Source organism: Onychostoma macrolepis, chromosome 24 (genome assembly GCF_012432095.1).
Source record: "Onychostoma macrolepis isolate SWU-2019 chromosome 24, ASM1243209v1, whole genome shotgun sequence".
NCBI lineage: Eukaryota > Metazoa > Chordata > Actinopteri > Cypriniformes > Cyprinidae > Onychostoma > Onychostoma macrolepis.
The window spans coordinates 11,024,809-11,043,689 of record NC_081178.1 but is presented as its reverse complement, the minus strand read 5'-3'; the positions used below and the strand labels follow the sequence as shown (position 1 = coordinate 11,043,689).

General features: G+C 35.3%; 1 long non-coding RNA gene across 4 annotated transcripts in view; it reads right to left on the bottom strand.

The window, feature by feature from the left end:
• Position 1: 1 nt before the first annotated feature.
• Positions 2-18,881, bottom strand: part of LOC131533649 (uncharacterized) — a 68,707-nt gene continuing 49,827 nt past the window's right edge. Inside the window, exons 5-8 of one of the 4 annotated variants that reach the window (XR_009269183.1) lie at positions 14,507-14,701; positions 10,936-11,087; positions 5,467-5,646; positions 2-89 (exon numbers count right to left, since the gene is read on the bottom strand). This is a non-coding gene — a long non-coding RNA (uncharacterized LOC131533649). Of the gene's footprint in view, positions 90-5,466; positions 5,647-9,053; positions 9,535-10,013; positions 10,056-10,935; positions 11,088-14,506; positions 14,702-18,881 lie in introns of those variants that run through there. The other 3 variants (XR_009269184.1, XR_009269181.1, XR_009269182.1) reach the window with 3 other exon arrangements.

Here is an 18,881-nt window from a genome sequence, read left to right as displayed (position 1 = left end):
CCTCCTTTTCAAAATCCAATATTTTTTTTTTTCCAATAGTCTTCTGTAATTCCTTTGAGGCAGCTACAGCATTTTTGCCTCTAGTAAATCTGTAAATAACAAATCACAGACAACCACAATGTTAATTTTCATTTAAGTTTCATCCTAAGATTTTTTGAAACAGAGATTTATGTTCTTTCTCTCATTCGCTTGTTTTGTAGTATTCCACTATTTTTCTTAACCTATTATTTCAACATAATATTAGCAATAACAGCTTGACAAAGACACCACTGCACTACAAATACGCTGCATTTTTAATGTATTCTCACTGATCGCATTTGCTTTTGTCTTTGTGTTCGATTGCATGGCCTAATAAGTCTCTTTATATTCTGAGAGTCCATCTGTGCTTTCAACAACATCTTCAGTCTCAGCCTGTTTCTTTAAATGAGATATTAGCTTCAATCATCATGTGGGGGTGAACGAATCGCTCTCGCCATGCTCATTGCTCCCCGCAAGAACACATCTCTTACGCAGCCTGTCCCCTAAACACAGAAATATGTATCGCCCCCAATTCGGCATATAGAGCAACTTATGGGATGTGAAAGGTCGTTTGTAACTGTCCGCAGGATTGATGGAGTTAAGATAGCTCCTTGACCTTCACCCTGCACTCATGAAGAACAGTCTCAAATGACGGAGCATCGGAGCAACTTTAGAGCAAAATGTTTTTTTCACCACTTTTTCCCGCATGCCTTTCCAGCGGCTGGACAGCGCAGAGCCACACAAATGCAGCCTGAGATTTAATTACCGCAGTTTCCCCTTCATTAAGGGCTAACCTGTCATCCAATACTACTCGCCAATGTCTCCAATTTGCACTAATTCCTGCATTTCTGTTTGCTTTTGGCTGTCCTTTCAAAGCTATATTCAGAGAATAATTGCTTTTGTGGCCTATGCAAACATAGTCAGGATCAATCGAAACAGAGCTTAAACAATTTTGTATTGGCCATCTGTCTGTGGCTGATGCCTTCAACTCTGAAACTAAGTAGCAAAGGCATTGTAGCTCAGAGCAAGGGCAAGAGCGAAGCTGATATTTTACATGAAGAAAAGGTCTGGTCGGAGTTCAGGACCTTTAAATGCTCAAAACAGCAACCACGAGTGAAACTAAAATACAGCAGAAAAAGTAGGAAGAAACAGTATTGAATAAAATGTGAATGGGTGTTTGGGCACTTTTAGCGAATAAACTTCTTTAAAATGCATTTTTCAATTTTAATTGCACTATTTGTCCGCTAACAATGGATAAGCATACATCTCATGCGAATTCTGTAATTTTTTTGTCATTTATTTCCAAAATGAAAAATAATTTTTATCATCTCACAATTATGTACTGTACTTAATATTCCATGATATTGTTTAAAAATGACATTTCAAACTTTAAATGAGAGTCTACTTTGTCATGTGAAGGCAAATTTCACACTTGGCATTTAATTTATCCTAAATACACACAAATGAATAAAAATGTAATTCTTTGACAAAATTACAGCTTGACTGAAATCGAAGGACAAGAAACGTTCTGCTGACAAGTGATATTTACTTGGTTGTGACATTTTTCATTGTTGTCCTACCTTTTCTTTTTCCTTTTCCTTTTCCTTTTCTACACATCACGTTTCATATTTCATTTTCTTTTCGCACCTTGGCAAAAAAAATAAAAATAAAATAAATAAGATAAATAAATAAAAGGAATATTTTTGTTGTTATGACAATGATACCACAACTAAGCATGGTTATTTGTGTAATAATTGGTAAATCATTTTCACACATTAAATATTTAAATGATACATGATTAGTTATCACATTGTCATAGTTTTAAAAATGTAATAATTCATATTTGTATAATGGCTCTGGTTCTGGTATGAGATAAGAATTACATTTAACATAAATGGCCTTTAAAAGTAAAAAACCTTTATATTTAAAACCTTCATATCACAGAGGAAAAAACCGATGAAATCTGTTATTTTTAATAAAAATCATAACATAAAAAGGCCACTCAAACTCAAACTGAGTTTAATACAAAATTATAAATAATTCTAGGTATTCAAAAAGCTCACAGGTCATCTAAAGCATGCACAACAAAATGAGTGTGTGAGCGTGAGTGCATGTGTGTATGTGTAAGCGAGTTCTTCAATGTCCATGAATGCACCATTAGACAGCAGCATCATTTTGCCGGTGGCCACAAAAAAATTGCATTTAAAATGTATCACAGAGTGCCTCCGCAAGACTTGAGAGAACTGTATCATATCTGTAGTGCATAATTTCATTGTGTTTGTACATTTCATGCATGCATAATATATTGTGTTACACCCTTCCAAAGCACATTTAACAGGCTCATTGTAGCACAATTGCATAGGCCTGACATCTGATGTGCTCCAGTGCACAGCGACTGACATTAACCGCATCTGAAAGCACGGGGAGAGAGAGAAAAAAAAAAGAAAAACGAAGACAAAAAGCAAAGTGTGAATGCATCGCTCCTAAAAGAAGGATGTAACCTTCTCATGAAACATTAAAAGCAAATCAGCTTTTATGGCACATTAGAAATGCAGGAACGGAGGTAGCAAAACAACGCCGTATTTGTTGTTATTATACACTTTGTTTCCATTGCACCTTTGTGATATTCCAAACTCAAATTAAATGTCAAACTACAGAAGCTCATTTAGACCATCAGATAAATAATTTTAAGACTAAACTGAATTTTCTGCAGAGTAGAACAGATGTTCTTTGCTACAGAGCAAAAGTAATAAAATCGAAGCGCATCTTAGAAGTAGTAAGCTGACCCCAATATAAAGGTCAACGATATATGGAATCGCATTACGGTGCATTAGACGAGACGCATAAGAAGTATTACAAAAATAATGCGAAATACAACTATAAACTGCACTCTTGATAAGTTACGCTGCTGCCACTTTGTGACAGCCGCAAGCCTTTGTTGATTATTTAGCAAAGCGAAACATGTCACAAGCAGCTAGCACGTAGCACAACCCACCACCAACTGGGTCAATCACTCACAACTTTTAGACGAGAACTTTACGCTAAAAGACGTGCATTATGGACAGGAAGCCCTGAAATCAAGGAGGAGGAGGTATTTTTAAATCAATCACTACATCTCGTGTCTCCATGGCCCCTCCCTGCACACACTCCCCGGCTTCAAATACTGACAAAAAGAGAATCCCATCTGACGTTTAGACATCCTATACAGAGAACAGAGGGAGATCTGGGAATAAGTGTGATATATCCAACCAACAAACAAGCAAATAAACAAATAGAGTGAGTGACACTCACGTCCAATATTTATGGAGAAGCAGGTTTATTAAGACTTTGTGAACGGAAAGAGTTGACAAGAGTTCTTCTACGGGGAGAGTTGGGTCTGACGTTTGAGGAGAACTGCAAAGTCATTCCAACGGCCAGGGTCAATTTGGTCTGCTTAAATTAGTGACAAAATCTGTAATTAAAATGTATTTAATTAAAAGCAAAGGTGAAAGGAAAAATGTGCATCACAACTATTAAACATTTAATATTAATATACTGTTGAAAAAATATAACAAAAATAATTTCTCATGATATTAACACTGTTTAAGAAGAAATACATTTTGAAAGAATTTGAATTTCCAAAATAGTCATAGTATTTACAGTTATAGCATATACCTATATATATACACAATATGCATTTTTGAAATGTATTACGGTTTAAAAAATGCATTAATGTCATAGAAATAAATCAATGTTTTTTGAGGAACAAATCAGCATATTAGAATGATTTATGAAGGATCATGTGTGATATAAAAATCTTAAAATACATAAAAATAAAAAAAACTTATTTTAAATTGCAATAATATTTCACAATATTACTGCTTTTACTGTACTTTTGATCAAATTAATATAAAACAAGATACTTCTTTCCAAATATCTTTCTGATGCATATGCATCTATATATTTTTAATTATATTTTATATCTATATATTATTTTTAACTATAATTTTATACAATAATAAACAATTAAAAATGATGAAAATTACATAAAATAGACTAAATTATATAACCTACACACTAATGGACAGTTTTGAACTTTTCCAGGATATATCGATATATGGATGTAAATTATAGCAGGCTAAATTTCTTTACTGTTACATTGTAGACCATTGCAAAAGATTTTTGTGTTCCCATTTTCAGCAACTTTGCTAAATTTACTGCGTCATCAAAGAGTCCACGTAAGTCACTCTGGCCAGTCGGCAGCAGGGGCTGATGGGTAATGTGAGGAGGAATGGAATGCATCATGGCCCCCGCCGCGGAGGCCTTTGTTATTGTCTCTCTCCTCTGATGTGCACTAACTTCAGAGGGACAAATTATCTTCCCTCATGTCTCCTCACTAATGGAGGCCAGGGTCGAGCAAGTAAAACACTGGGTTTTGTTGTCTTTGACGTCTTATTAATTTAGTAGCATTCGGAAAGGGGGGAAGAAACAAACCCCTCTGTGTACCTCGTTCCTCTGTGTGGAAGGGATGATCTGTTCAAACAAATCCAGAGAAATGAAAACGAAGGGCTTGGTCCAGCGCCGCTGAAAGCATAAATATCAGACCCCGGCGATGGGAGGAGTTCTTTCAAACCAAACTATTAAAGCTATTTGTTCAGCTGCGCTAACGGAGGAACTTCTCTGGAACAAAAGATATTATTGTTCAACGCATTTTCCTCCTCCTCTCCCCTTTTTCCAACAGGAAACAGACAGTGGCAAAGTTACAGTAGTTCAACATATGAGATCAGAGAGAAGGTTTTCGCAGCGAAACAGAACCAGATGTGGAAACAGTAACGGGACCCATGCAGAAGTTAACGTCTGTTTGGTTTGCCTAAGAAGATAAAAGTCCCAGAGATTAATTGAAACCCATCACCAGACACATATGTTTTCTTATACATATATTTATTCGCAGGGGTCAGGAGGTTAAACGGCCAGTTGTTTGTGCAGCGGAGGAATTAAATGTATATCGCCAAACATCTACTTTGTCTTGGAGAAAATTAGGTTAACCCATCTGAAGCTTCACACTTGGACATTTCCACCCCTCTTCATCTGATATTCATTTAAAGCAAAAAGAAGAAGACAGCTTTGCTCTGTTGAGAAAACACTTAAAACACTGAATCCTTTGCCAGTTTGGATTTGACACAGCCGTGCTGTTTTCTTTCTACACAAAGTTAGTCCTCTGTGATTACAAAAATACGGTAACGTACGCGTTTCAGTGAACGCCAACACAAATACAAGCTGTCTCTGAATGGTGAAACTTAGATAAGACACTGTAAAATTTGTGTAATAGACTCCGTATTCTTCTAAACAACATATCCTGGGAATTCAGCATCACAGGGGAGGAGAGAAGTTCAGAGACACTTTTTTTCCCTTTTTTTGGAAGGAGGGATGAGAGAGCGAGCGAGAAAGAGAGAGAGACGCTCTTTTTACCTTATTGCCAGCTGCTTTCCTGGTGTCTTTGAGAGTTTGGCTTGCCCTACTTAGAGCCTCCTGCTGCTTGAGAATTTGATCTTGCAGCTGTTGAGATTGTTCTGTCTTTTCCTGTAATTTGGACTTGAGCGGGCTGACTTCTAAGCCCTGGCTATTAACTTTCTCCTCGCTGGCCTGCAACTAACAGAGAAAGGGAGAGAAATTAAATGCTCTTAAAATCAACATGACCATCCTTTTAAGATTCCTGCAGGGGTAGAGAAGTAGTGAGGTTAATAAAAATGAAACAAAAAGAAGGTCACATAAAATCCCGTGAAGCATATAGATTTCTATTTTAGAACGAGTAGCAGCTCTTTATCAGTAAACGGCATGTCCACAGACTGGGTAAATAAAGATCAAACAGAAAAACAGAGGGACAAAACATATTCATATTGATCTGATAATACTTCATAGCAAATTACTCATTGTCCATCTTGATATTTATCCATTCTGACAACGATTAAGTATTAAAGATCATCATTATTTATTAACTAGATCTAGTGATTGGGATTGCTTTCTGATCTTACATTAGCGATTAATATTAAAACAAAGACCCCACCGAGAAGTTGAATAGATAATGAGTGAAATATTAAATCTGATCAGGTGTGTTGAGGAACTTTAGCGGTCGGATAGCAGCTGCTAAAATCCAATGACTTTTGTTTTCTCAAGGGCAAAATGTTTGGACATTCTAAATGAGTTATCCCATCATGCACCGGTGGAGGAAGAATCTGCAAAAACTGCTTTAAGGAAAAACCCAAAGCCAATTATATTCATCATTAGTATGCTTCCTTAATGTTCTCATTTATTATTCAATGGAAGTCATAAAACGTTAAATTCACTATTTCACATCTCAGCACTAAATGACATTCAAACGAAGCAAAAGTCCTTCATTTACTCTGCACAAACCCTCTGCGGATGGAGGCAGTTCTCAGTATTGGCTGTGATAATCTTTATAGGAAAATAAATGGCATTGCTAGGGTTTTGGAGCGTGTGCTGCATGTTGGCACAACCCTGGGTGAGCAAACTGCTGTTTCGTGACTACTTGTACAACAACACATGCATGGAAAGCTGAGCAATTAAAGGCCAGAATAAATTAAGTGGACACAAACTGGGCTTTTAATTAATATACTAGGCTAATTTTCACCTTAAAGGAATAGGTCACCCAAAAATGCTAAATTTGTAATCAAGCTTAATCGATTCTGTAATAATAATTTTTTTTTTTTTATGTATTTGAACGTGTCCCTTGGTTTGTACACTGTAAAAAAAATAAAAATTAAAAAAAGGTTCTGTCAGGTATCTGAAAAAATGTCCTTCAAGTGGTAACATGTAAAATAATTGGTTTTATTAAGACAAAATTATCAACCTGATTCCAACAAGAGTAAAAAAAAAATAGCTCTTTAAGGCAACATAAATAAAATGTAAAAAAAACTTTCAACTTTTTACAGTGTAAAATGAATGGAATATTTTTTATATGTAATAACACCTTTCCAAAAGAAAAGAGTGGGATGGAGTATTTAAAAGCAAATGTCAAGCTCATTGTATTATCCATGACAAAATGTCTTAGTGAAACATTTTCTTATTTCAAGAGGTCACATCGAAATTAACTGGTTTTATTAGGTCAAAAATATTAATATGACCCAATCAGCCTGACTCCATTAGGTTACACTGACAGAAGTAAATTTTAAGAGTCAAATCAGATACATTCAGAAACATAGCTGTTTCACAATGTGAAAAGTAATAGTAATACTTTAACAAAGGAAGCCAGTGTGTATGTAAATAATAAATGTGAAACTATTTTATTTTGCTTTGTTTTGTTTTTGGGTTTTGTTGTTTTTGTTTTGTTTTGCTGGCAAGAATTTAAAGACTAATATTTTATCTGTATTTAATTTTAAAATCGCTTTGGTCATCTTTTGTTATTTTCAGATGTGCAGTACAAATAAACACGCCTCAGACTGTATTGTAAGAATAGCTCTTTTATAAAGCAATCAGTAATATTTTCTTAATTTGACTCTTACATATTAGTTAGGGCTATAAGTTTAGAATATGAATTGTCATTTTCCAACATTTCAGACAGATGTAAATGGAAGTATGTCAGAAAATGTAATAAATATGAAAATGTAATGTAGTGAAGCGTCTCCAGAATAGACAGGAAAAAAAGTTTTGAGAAGCTCTATGACTCAGATTAAGGAAACCTCATTCTAGTTTACACATGTAGAACATGTTGACAAATAACCCATGAGTAAATTCCACATCACTGTCAGGTCTGTAGCCGCACCGAGAAAACACAAAGGCAGAATGTTTTTTAAAGATAGCAAGTAGACTGGGAATTCTGGGGAAAGAGAGTTTACAGAGAAATTTCAGCTTTCAAATGCCTTCAACTCAGAGAACGGCTTCTTCCGATAGCTAAAGCCCCAAACCGTCTTTGACAACAATGAATGATTTTGAACACCTGGCTCTTTTAAGTTGGTGAGTGCTCGCTTGAGCTGACTTAAGAGTCTGCTCCAATGACAACCGCATCTGTGTTGAATGTGAGATTAAAGCTCCGCGGCTCACTCTGTCCATTAGAAACAACACTTGTGGGAACGTGTTAGAAAAAGTCTATTACTAATACATGGTTCAGGATTTGTATTTGCAACAAAAGCCGCCTTTTAAAACGCTGTCAAAAAACATACAGCCATCACTCCGTCACAACTGAGAGAGGGCAAAATGGCCGCCGTTTCATTATGGTGAAGAAAGGAGATTGAATGTGATGCTTATCAAAGAGTAAGCGGGCCCTTCTCACGCTCTTTATAGTGTGTGTGTGTTTCTGTTTGTGCATCTTTAAGAGAACATAACATAAATATCAAATGGCATGGACACATCTAGGTCATTCCTGTTATGCAGTAACTTTTCATTTTAATGAGAAATATATATATCATTGTGGAATGATTCCAAACTAATAACAACAAAATTAGAATAATCAGAGGTTTTGCTGTATATCCTACCAATAATGATCACATTTCTTGGAGGAAAAATGTAATTATGGCACTGACTTTAATGGTCGATACATTGATACACTGATTCCCAATTTAAACAACATTCCCCACCCAAAAATAAATAAATAATTAAATGAAATAAAAAATAATAAAAAAAGTTTTGTTTGAAATATTGTGATCAGAAAACATAAAAAAGGGATCTCTCTTCCTTCAGCTTGCTCCCTTGATCCGCACAACATAAAACATAAAAAAAGGATAAATTTAGTAAAAGTCTGGAAAATCCATAAATTGATTTGCAATTACAGTAAACAATTTTTTTGATTGGAGAAAAAAAAAAAAAAAGAATAGATAGATAGAGATAGAAGAAGAAAACTCTTAATAAATTGTCTTTTTTTTTTTTTTTTTTAAGTTACAAGTTGGAAAAAAATGCAGCATCCACTCAAACTAAAATGATTTAAAATTCACCCAAGTTCATTTAACTGTTAATTTATTATAAATTCAAACTAATATGATTTCAATCTTTAAAGTCAAGTCACTTAGAATAAAACGAGGACATGAAAATGTACTGCATAGAAATGATCCAGTTTAGTTAAATATTACAATTCAAAGTGTTGTTGATCCACAAAATGATACAATTCCAGCTTTGTCGGCTAACAAATCTTCCTCACATTTTTGTGTTTCAGTGAAGGGTGCGTTAAAACGGTGTCATTTTGCCCTGTCATGTCACAGGCAAGAGGTATTGAGCAAATGCTCCCACAACAGAGAGGAAGATCTGGCAGACAAAGCAGATGCACGCGGTGACTGGAGCGTTTATGGCCTCAGGAGGTTCCACAGCAGACAGAGGAGTTACTCCGTGACTGTGAGGACTCCAGAGAACATTCTCAGGCATTGTGGGATGTGTTAGGGAGTTTTTAATGTTCGCTTCTAACACACACATCGACATAAATGCTGAATGGGTCTAGTCATGTATGCGGGTTCACTAGCACTGTGAGAATAGAGGACAGCTGAAGCAGGAAAAATCCCCTCACAGAGACGCAAATGACAGCCGACGGCCACACTGTTAACAAAAAAAAAAAAAAAAAAACGAATGAAAAATCGTCCTCCTGCAAAAATATGTATCCTAAATATCACTCAAAGAAGGTACATTCACTTTATACTAAATCAATAATAACTATTTTCAGAATTAAGTTAATTTTTCTTTTCTTTTCTTTCTTTATTTTTAATTTTTTTGTCTTTTAACCTAATGTTAAAAGACAAAATGTTTTTTTAGGGAAAAAAACCCCTTTATTTTTAATTTTTATATTTTTCAATTTTTAATTTAATTTAGTTTCTTATGTAAATGTATCACAGTGTATCTTGTTTTAGGATACTTTTTATGATACTTATCAAAACAAAAATACAGATTTTATTTAATGCAGAAAAAGTATGAAGAAATCTGGTTCTGCACTTCAACTGAACTGAACTGAATAGAATACAATAGAATAGATTTTAAATAAAAAAAAATGCAACAAAGGAAGTATAGATTTATGAACCCACCTTGTGTTGTACCAATACCAATTTATGTAATTTTATCAAATACTGTGGAGAGAGAGAGAGAGTTTCCAAATTAAAACAATATTACCAAGAAAATGTTTAGATTAGAGAAAGGGAGAAAAAATAAATAAAATATTTAATTTTTTTCAAGTTTTAAGATTTTTTAAGCTAGATAAAATGTTCCAATGTAATAATATAATATAATATAATATAATATAATATAATATAATATAATATAATATAATATAATATAATATAATATAATATAATATAATATAATATAATATAATATAATATAATATAATATAATATAATATAATGTATTACATTTTTAAAAATGCTAAATAAAAGAATTATGGATTTTTCAAGTCACCTTATATGTTACATATACATTTAAAAGTACGCAAGCTCACCAGCACAGCACACACAGTCCTTCAAGCTAAAACACTAGCACAAGCTAATTAGACATTTCCATTTACCACAAAGGCAATTAGAGCAATCCTTGAAGGAGCTTCAAACGAAAGGCCCCTGAACCTTGTAATTTTTACCGCTGGTTTCATCAACAGGTCTTGTCACTGGATGGATAAAAAGGGCTAATGTCGCTTTTGAGATTGGGTTTTTTTCTTTTTTTTCCTCTCTGAATCTCTGAACTCTTGGAGTAATAGACACTATGTGTTTCTGTGACAAATTTGAGGGGTTTGCCACTGCTTTCTGCATGGCCTGCTCTCCCCTCAGCTTATTCTCACATAGTTGAGCTCTGAGGCTGTGGAGTTTGTTCTCTGTGTGTCTTATTTGTGTAGAGGAAGGTCGCAGAGGATTGTACAAAGTTGAGAGTGCCAGTGAATGGGGGTCAGAAAGAGTTGCAGTAAAAGGAGTGTGGGAGTGTTGCCGGGGAGAATAGAAAAGAAGGTGTGGAGCAACAAACCTCAGCGGTTAAAATGTTTTGTTCACGTTGTGAGCTGATGGTTTTGGCTTGGAGGTGCGCTGGTAATCATCGACTGTCTACTCGTGGTGAGCTCTCTAGGTTAGCAAAATTCCTGAATGCAGAATCTTCCCCTCTGCCTTCAGTATCACCCTCTGCAAAACAAATCAATTCAATTAATTCATATACAAATATATTACATATATATAATTCAAGGTATCTAATATTTTATTTAGCAAGAATGCATTAAATGAATCAAAGAAGATGCTACAAACTTCTAATTTGTGATACAAATTTCTATTTCAAAATTAAAAAACAAAAAAAAACCAATTAAATAGAAACATTTATTGACCAAATCAGTATATTAGAATGATTTCTGACGTATCATGTGACACTGAAGACTGCTGAAAATTCAGCTTTGCCATCACAGGAATAAATTACATTTTTAAATACATTAAAATATAAAACCAATTGTTGTTACTAATTATTAAAACAATTGGAGTAATACTACACAATAATACTGTTATTACTGTATATAAATAAATTAAGTACAGGTTAGCAGTTTAGCTTTTATTTATTTAATGTAACAGGTGCCACACTGTAATTACTAAAAATAGTATTCAAATAATATTTTAATTTACATAAAACCAGCTAATTTAGACGCAAGCACATTTCTTAATTATGTTTTACAGTGCACCATCAATCAATCTCGATTTCAAAAAATCTCTAAAAGACAGAAGAAAAGTCTGTTAAAATTATCTCATGGAAAGAACTGTAAATGTCATGCTTCTTCTGACTCAATGGGGAAAATTGATAACCATTTAGGATCCTACTTCTGTGCAAGGCATGACAGCGAGAGCCTTGTCTTCAGACCGACAAATCAGATGATGAAAACTTCATTTTATAATTTCTGAGGTCTCAATTGACCCCCGCTGAACGGAAGCGCTTCAAATAGAATATCAAATTGCTAAATGTGAAATGAGGGCTTAAACCTAAATATTATTTCATAGGGCTTTGGCTAGAGAAAGGGACCTATCTGGAAAGGACATAATAAGCTAATTATTTTGCCAATCAAAGTCCCCCAGGAGATTTTTGCAGGGCCTGTATGTCCCATTCAGTCCAGTATTGAATCTCCTGACTGTGAATCCCGCCCGCATTAATCCCTGATTGGCCAAAGCTCTTCCTACACTCTAGATTTTAACGAGATAGAAAAGGGACAATGTGCTAGTTATACTTTGTTCAAAACCATCTGGACTTTATGAAATAAAATGATTTACCAAGGACGTTTCAACAGCAAGCCAAGAGTTTAAAGTGACAGAAAAAGGTGCGTGATTTTGAATCTCTGTAACAGAGATTAAAAACGTGAAAAGGGACTTTCAGTGGAACAATCTTTGCAGTTTATTGTCCGCATGGTCTGTGCGTTGTACAGTGTCTGGCACAATGCACAGATTCAGTATAGAAGTAAATACAATTCATCTTTGACACGGCTTACCATTGATAATAACCTTCCTAATTCACGATGGCATAAAGCTTCAGCCTTCAAAATAATTAAACCATTGAGGTGTCCACGTTGTTCCTCTTCACAGGCCTTTGAGTAAATAGTAAGATGACAATGGCAGCTTCTATAAAGCCCATCATGCACCTGGGCTTACGGAGGCCAAGAGGTCGTCAAGGTCAAAATTTCATTTCGTATCCACGTGCAAAAGCAAAGCCTGGTAAAGACACACACAAAGCTCCTGCAAAATGACCAGCATTTTGAAAAACAAAGCATCTCTCCAGAATTCCCAGAAAAGTTTCATAATGGTGAATGGAGTGGATTTATTTCACGATTCCGACAAGGGAGAGTAATCAATCTCCCTTCGTGCTAGCTCAGGTGAGCCTTGTACATGTGGAAAGCACGTGATTTGTCTCGCATTATGAAGTGGACTCTATGGACACAATGTCATGATTTATTGTGTATGATGGAGAAAAGACAGGAAAAGGAAGTTGCTTCATACAATTTATACATTTCTTTGTTAAGCTTCCTCAGAGAGTGATAAAGAGGTCCTGATGCGCATCTGATTCCACATGCTCCATGCGCACATGCATGTTTTTTTTCACACATGTGGGTCTGTCTATCAATAGACATAATTCAATTGATCACATTGACGATCCATTAGCTCCATACATGCGGGAGGATAAAATGAGGATTATTCAAGGCGCATCTGTGGAGTCTATAAATGACGAACATAATGCTTTCCCAGAAACCACAGCCAATGGTGTTAGAACAGGGGGGAAAAGCTTTTTAGCTTTCAGCACAAACACTAGGTATCACTTGAATATATAATATAATCTGAGCTGACACTGGAACCAAAGCCTTGGTTATTAAGCTCTATATCTAGCTTTTCCCGAACCAGGCCTTCTCCGGACAAACGCTCTCAATCAATTTCTATCCAATTGCTTAAGTCACCACAGCAGCGTAAAACATCCCTCGCCACTCCCGTTTTCGCCCGAGAACCCAACACAGGGGTCGTAAAAGTGCAGTTAGCCAAATGTTCTCGGGATAATAATATACCCAATTCAATATCGTATGCTAACGTCCTAAATGAGAGTGCGGTGGGGTTATCCTCCGCAGAGGCACGGTGAAAAATTATTCTTAAACTGGAGAACAATGCAAACAGATTAAATGTATAAGATAGGCATATCCTCCCCATGTATAAAGTGACATTATGCTATTTTCTTGCCATGTAGGAAATGGCTAAATGGAAACGTATCATCCCACTGTCACTGTTTGAACATTTAGACAAACAAGGAAAGCTGGATGTGTGTAATTTTCTGGATTTCACCAAAATGAACATGTGGAGGCGGCTATAAATAAGACATTTGTAGTATAATTTTTCCCAAACGTTAAACACTGGGTCTCAGCGGTGCTATCAGAACAATATGTTGTTTGAAATATACCAATAATTAGAGATGCACCAATTTTTTTTAATTCTACTATTAAATAAACAATTTTGTCTAAATAATAAAAATAAAACACTTACAAAATCATTTGAATCAATCATTTTAAATGCTATGAGTGAATACAGAATATTGAATTCAATTCACGTTTCTTTGTATAGTGATTTTCATGATACAAATTGTAGCAAAGCAGCTTCACAGAAAAATAAAGTTTCTACATTATATTTAGGAGTAACTTTAGGATATTAATTTTGAGATTTGCTAAAGATTACATTTGACAGTTTTATTAAATTGTTTCAAAGTGTTTTTAAATATTAACTTTATGAGCGAGTTTTAGATGACGGCAAAGATCATTTACATGTAAAAATAGGGGGAATGAGCATGAACAATTAAATATGACATATCAGCTGTTAAAGCTGGAACAAAATGATGGGAAATCTATTTTCTAAATGCATGTTATTGATTTTATTATGAATCATTTGTTGACCCATTTGTCCATGCATTTTTTTTTTTGATGACTTTATCCGGTGTGGTACCAGTACATTGTGCATCCCTACTGATCATATCTCGAGAATGCTACTATATCTGTAATTGTCTGTTGATCATTTTCAAACAGAAAAAAACACTGACTTACTGTAACCAAATTTTTTGCAAGTCCAGTTGGTGATGTCAGCAGCTCAGAAATCACACACTCTGGATTTAATAATAACTTTGTGACTGTAAATGAAAAGGCCTTTGAATAGTCACAGGTCGTTAAGGTTGATGTCTTGGCAAGCTGGCAGCAGGCAGCACATGGCAGAGAGATGCCAAAGTGGCCTGGTCTGATGAACTGTTGGGAGAGAAAGAGAGCTGACTGTGGAGACAGAGGAAGAGTGATTGATTTTAGATGAAAAAAAAAACAGACCCATTGGAGAAAGAAAAAAAGTGCCCGTGATGACATTTCAGAAGAATTATATTCTGCTGCTTTTCCCACGTTTCGTGAAGACTTTAAAAGTGAAATGTCCAGTAAGTTGGGCTAAAAGCACATTCAGTTTTATCTGAAACAGATGAACAAGAATCTAGCAACAATTGTGGCAGTTGGGCAAATAAATGTTTGGTAAAATGTTGGCGCTAAAAGGTTAATGCTCTATTGTGTTGTATTGTATTGCCATACCATGCTACACTAAACGTAACCAATAATGTTAACAAAAGCAAATGTGAGATAAAACTGCATTTGATGAAGTAACCATGCCATTTTAGCTTGCTTCTACAAGATTTTGAGCTGTTTTATATTGACTCATGTTTTACAAGTTTCATACCGAGTAAAATTTTATACCAGGTGGGCTACTGAGCAAGTTTACTACAACAGTAAAGTCATACAGATAAAGCAGTTTATATGATGCAAACATTATGTAAAAGCATTTTGAACTAATTGTGCAAGAAAGTCTGTATTAATTGATAAACTGCCCCCGTAAAAGTTGTTGGTGCTTTATTGTCACTAGTGGTCATTTGAACTGGAAACTGCAGTGAAGTTTTTGCATACAATGGTATGTTTTTGGAGTTGGAGAATGTAAGTAGCGGCACATATTTGCAAAATACAAAGGTTGAAAAAGAAGAAAAAAAGAGAGAGAAAGAATCTTTGCTCAATGATAAATGCTAACACACACACACACACACACACACACACACACACACACACACACACACATACACACATATATATATATATATTTTATATGATGCCTTTTTGGTAACACATACACGCTCACACCAAAAATAAACATCCCATCACTGAAGCACATCTAGCAAATATATACACACACATATATAACAGAAGTCAAAATTATACCTCAGGATCCCTCTTGCAACACACACAAGCACTCTCTCAAGCTGGGTGATTTAGTATCAGCAAGTGACATTCTCAACGGGTACTCGAGCGCAAACACCGCCATATGGAGCCTCCACACCTCTCATTACGGGAGCGTGACGGGGAGAAATTATCGCCGGGACCAGATTTCATCAAACATACTAAACTGGTGCTAAGGCCAAACATCAGATAATGAAGACGCAGCTCAAATGGGACGGCGCCACAGACAATTAATTAAGTAATTAGGCTAATGACTTCTTTACTCAAGTCCTTTTCCTTTGGCTGTAGATATGAATTAATTAGCACGGGTAATTAAATTAAGCAGGTTGTAATTTCACAGCTGCTCATGTCGGCCTCCTCCCCTCTCTGCTCTGGGGCTAATCAGCGCTAGCTCCAGGTGGGAAAAAACCACTTGGTTTCATCTCTGATGTCTTCTTCAGTGAAGGCCTGGCATGCCACCAAAAACCCCACTCATATGCAAATCGAGCATGCATGCGTGCGTGCGCTTCGCACGTGTGCGCGGGGAGCACTTTGACATTTGGAGATGAGAGGCTTCCTCAAAGGCCTCTCTTGCCTTGAAAGTACAACCTCCACATGCAACTACAGAAAATGAGCAAATAAAATAAATCACACATTACTGAATGATGTCAATAAGGGGTTTGATACAAGCCTGGCATCGATGGGCCTATTATAATGAACTAGAGCTGCTCTCATTTCTGGCCTGTACTACAGACGCCGGCAAAATCATTACATATAACAACAGGCACTGATCAAAGGCCCCGTGCGCTGGGAGGAGAGGCATTTGCCTCCTTTAGAGAAGGTATGGGATGAGTCTACCGCATGTGTGTCTGCAGGATCCGCTCCATTAAAACAGTTTGGGCTCCCTTTCATTCTAGTTTGGCTTCTTAGAGCGCATGGATGTGAAACAAAGCACAGATGTCTGATGTCTGACAACTAAATGATACAATTATACAGCATGCATACAGTGGGTTCCATAAGTCTTTTTTTTTATCATAATTTGAATGAAACTGAATGAACCAAATAAAAACAAAATAATAATAATAATTATTTAAAAAAATAATAATAATATATATATATTTTATTATATATATACTTTTTTTACAAAAAAAAAAAAGATTACAAATAAATTTAATTAAGTATGAATTTTTAACAATTAATAATTTTTAGGATTTTTTTTTTTCTATCTGATTAATCTACTATCAAAATAAGCGTTTGATGCAGCCCCAGATTCCATGTTTAAATAAAATCTCAATGATTTTCAATGCAGTATCACAATTTTGTATCCTATTGTATTTTACCTGGTTTAAGATGGTTTCCTAGCCTAGGCAAGCTGGTGTTTAACTCAACAGCCAGCTGAATTCCCATCCTGTCCAGCTGAAAAGTGCCCAAAACTCATCTAAAACCAGCCAACAGAGCAGCCTGACCAGGCTGGGAAGACCAGCTTGGACCAATAAAAAGCACTAAAACGTACTTTAGCAGCTTCAACTCTTCAGAATCATAAAATTTTTGCATCAACCCTGGGTAGAAATGTCAAATATATGCTATAACTATAGAGGATGAGAAAAAAAAACAATACTGAAAGATTATAGAGGCAGGATGGGAAACGGAAGCATATTACCAATGCAACAACCATTCTCTATGATCTGTACACCATCTGCGATTTATTTATCTAGGAATGGGCGTCTCGGTATCACATACAATGTTCACAGACACATGAATTGTGATGCATGAAATTTAAGGGCTGATGATTCTTCGGATTCTCTTTCCTGCTGCCTCCCCATGAGAATGAACGCACATCTGGACTTACGGCCACAGCTCGGTGCTTCCAACTACAAACACACACACACTGGAATCTGACTTTTCCGGTCGGCTCTGACTGATTTGGGGGGGTGGGGGGGGAGCATGCTAAGGGTCTTCAAACTCACCTCTTTGCCATCACCTCCATCCCAGCATGCACCGGGGCATGGCGGGGTCCTGAGTGCGGGAACAATTGGGCTAAATGTGGTGAAAATGAGCAGGATGAGTGTATTGGGGCAAAGGGAGGGGGGTCTGTCTCTTGGCAGTGATGCAGCTAGTAAATCTAAGTTAAAAAGAAGCAGTATTTTTCATCACTTTCGCAGATGGAGACTGGGTTCATCTTTTATGTGGTTGCATGTGAATGGGAACCAATTGCTGAAAGGGAATGACCGAAAAACACACACTTTTGAATCTGCTGTAGACTGAACAACCACCGTGAGTGATAGTTAAGAAAAAAAAGAAAAATATTTTCCTAATTGTAACTGGAAGCAAACAACTAAAACATGGCATCAACACACTAAGGTTTTGTTCACACAGCAGCAGAATACAGTGTCAGTCCTGTTTTAGATTCTTAAATACTGGAGTACTGATACAGATTTCCAGATTTGAATAGAAATTCTAATTTTAATTAGATTTAATTCTATTGTTCTAAGAATTTAAATATTAATCACTACTGATCTATTAAAAGAGATTAAATATCAGTTGCTATAGTTCTATTAAGGGATTAAATATTAGTCACTATTTTTCTATTAAGGGATTAAATATCAGTTGTTATTGTTCTAATAAGAGATTTAAATATTAGTCACTATTGTTCTATTATAGGATTAAATATCAGTTGTTATTGTTCTAATAAGAGATTTAAATATCAGTCGCTATTGTTCTATTAAGGGATTAAATATCAGTTGTTATTGTTCTAATAAGAGATTTAAATATCAGTCGCTATTGTTCTATTAAGGGATTAAATATCAGTTGTTATTGTTCTAATAAGAGATTTAAATATCAGTCGCTATTGTTCTATTAAGATTAAATATCAGTTGTTATTGTTCTAATAAGAGATTTAAATATCAGTCGCTATTGTTCTATTAAGGATTAAATATCAGTTGTTATTGTTCTATTAAGATATATATTAGTCTCTATTGTTCTATTAAGGATTAAATATGAGTCGCTATTGTTCAATTAAGGTATTAGATGAGTCGTTCTATTAGCGGATTAAATAGACATTTGTTCTATTAAGGATTAAATATTAGTCACTATTTTTCTATTAAGGGATTAAATATCAGTTGTTATTGTTCTAATAAGAGATTTAAATATTAGTCACTATTGTTCTATTAAGATTAAATATCAG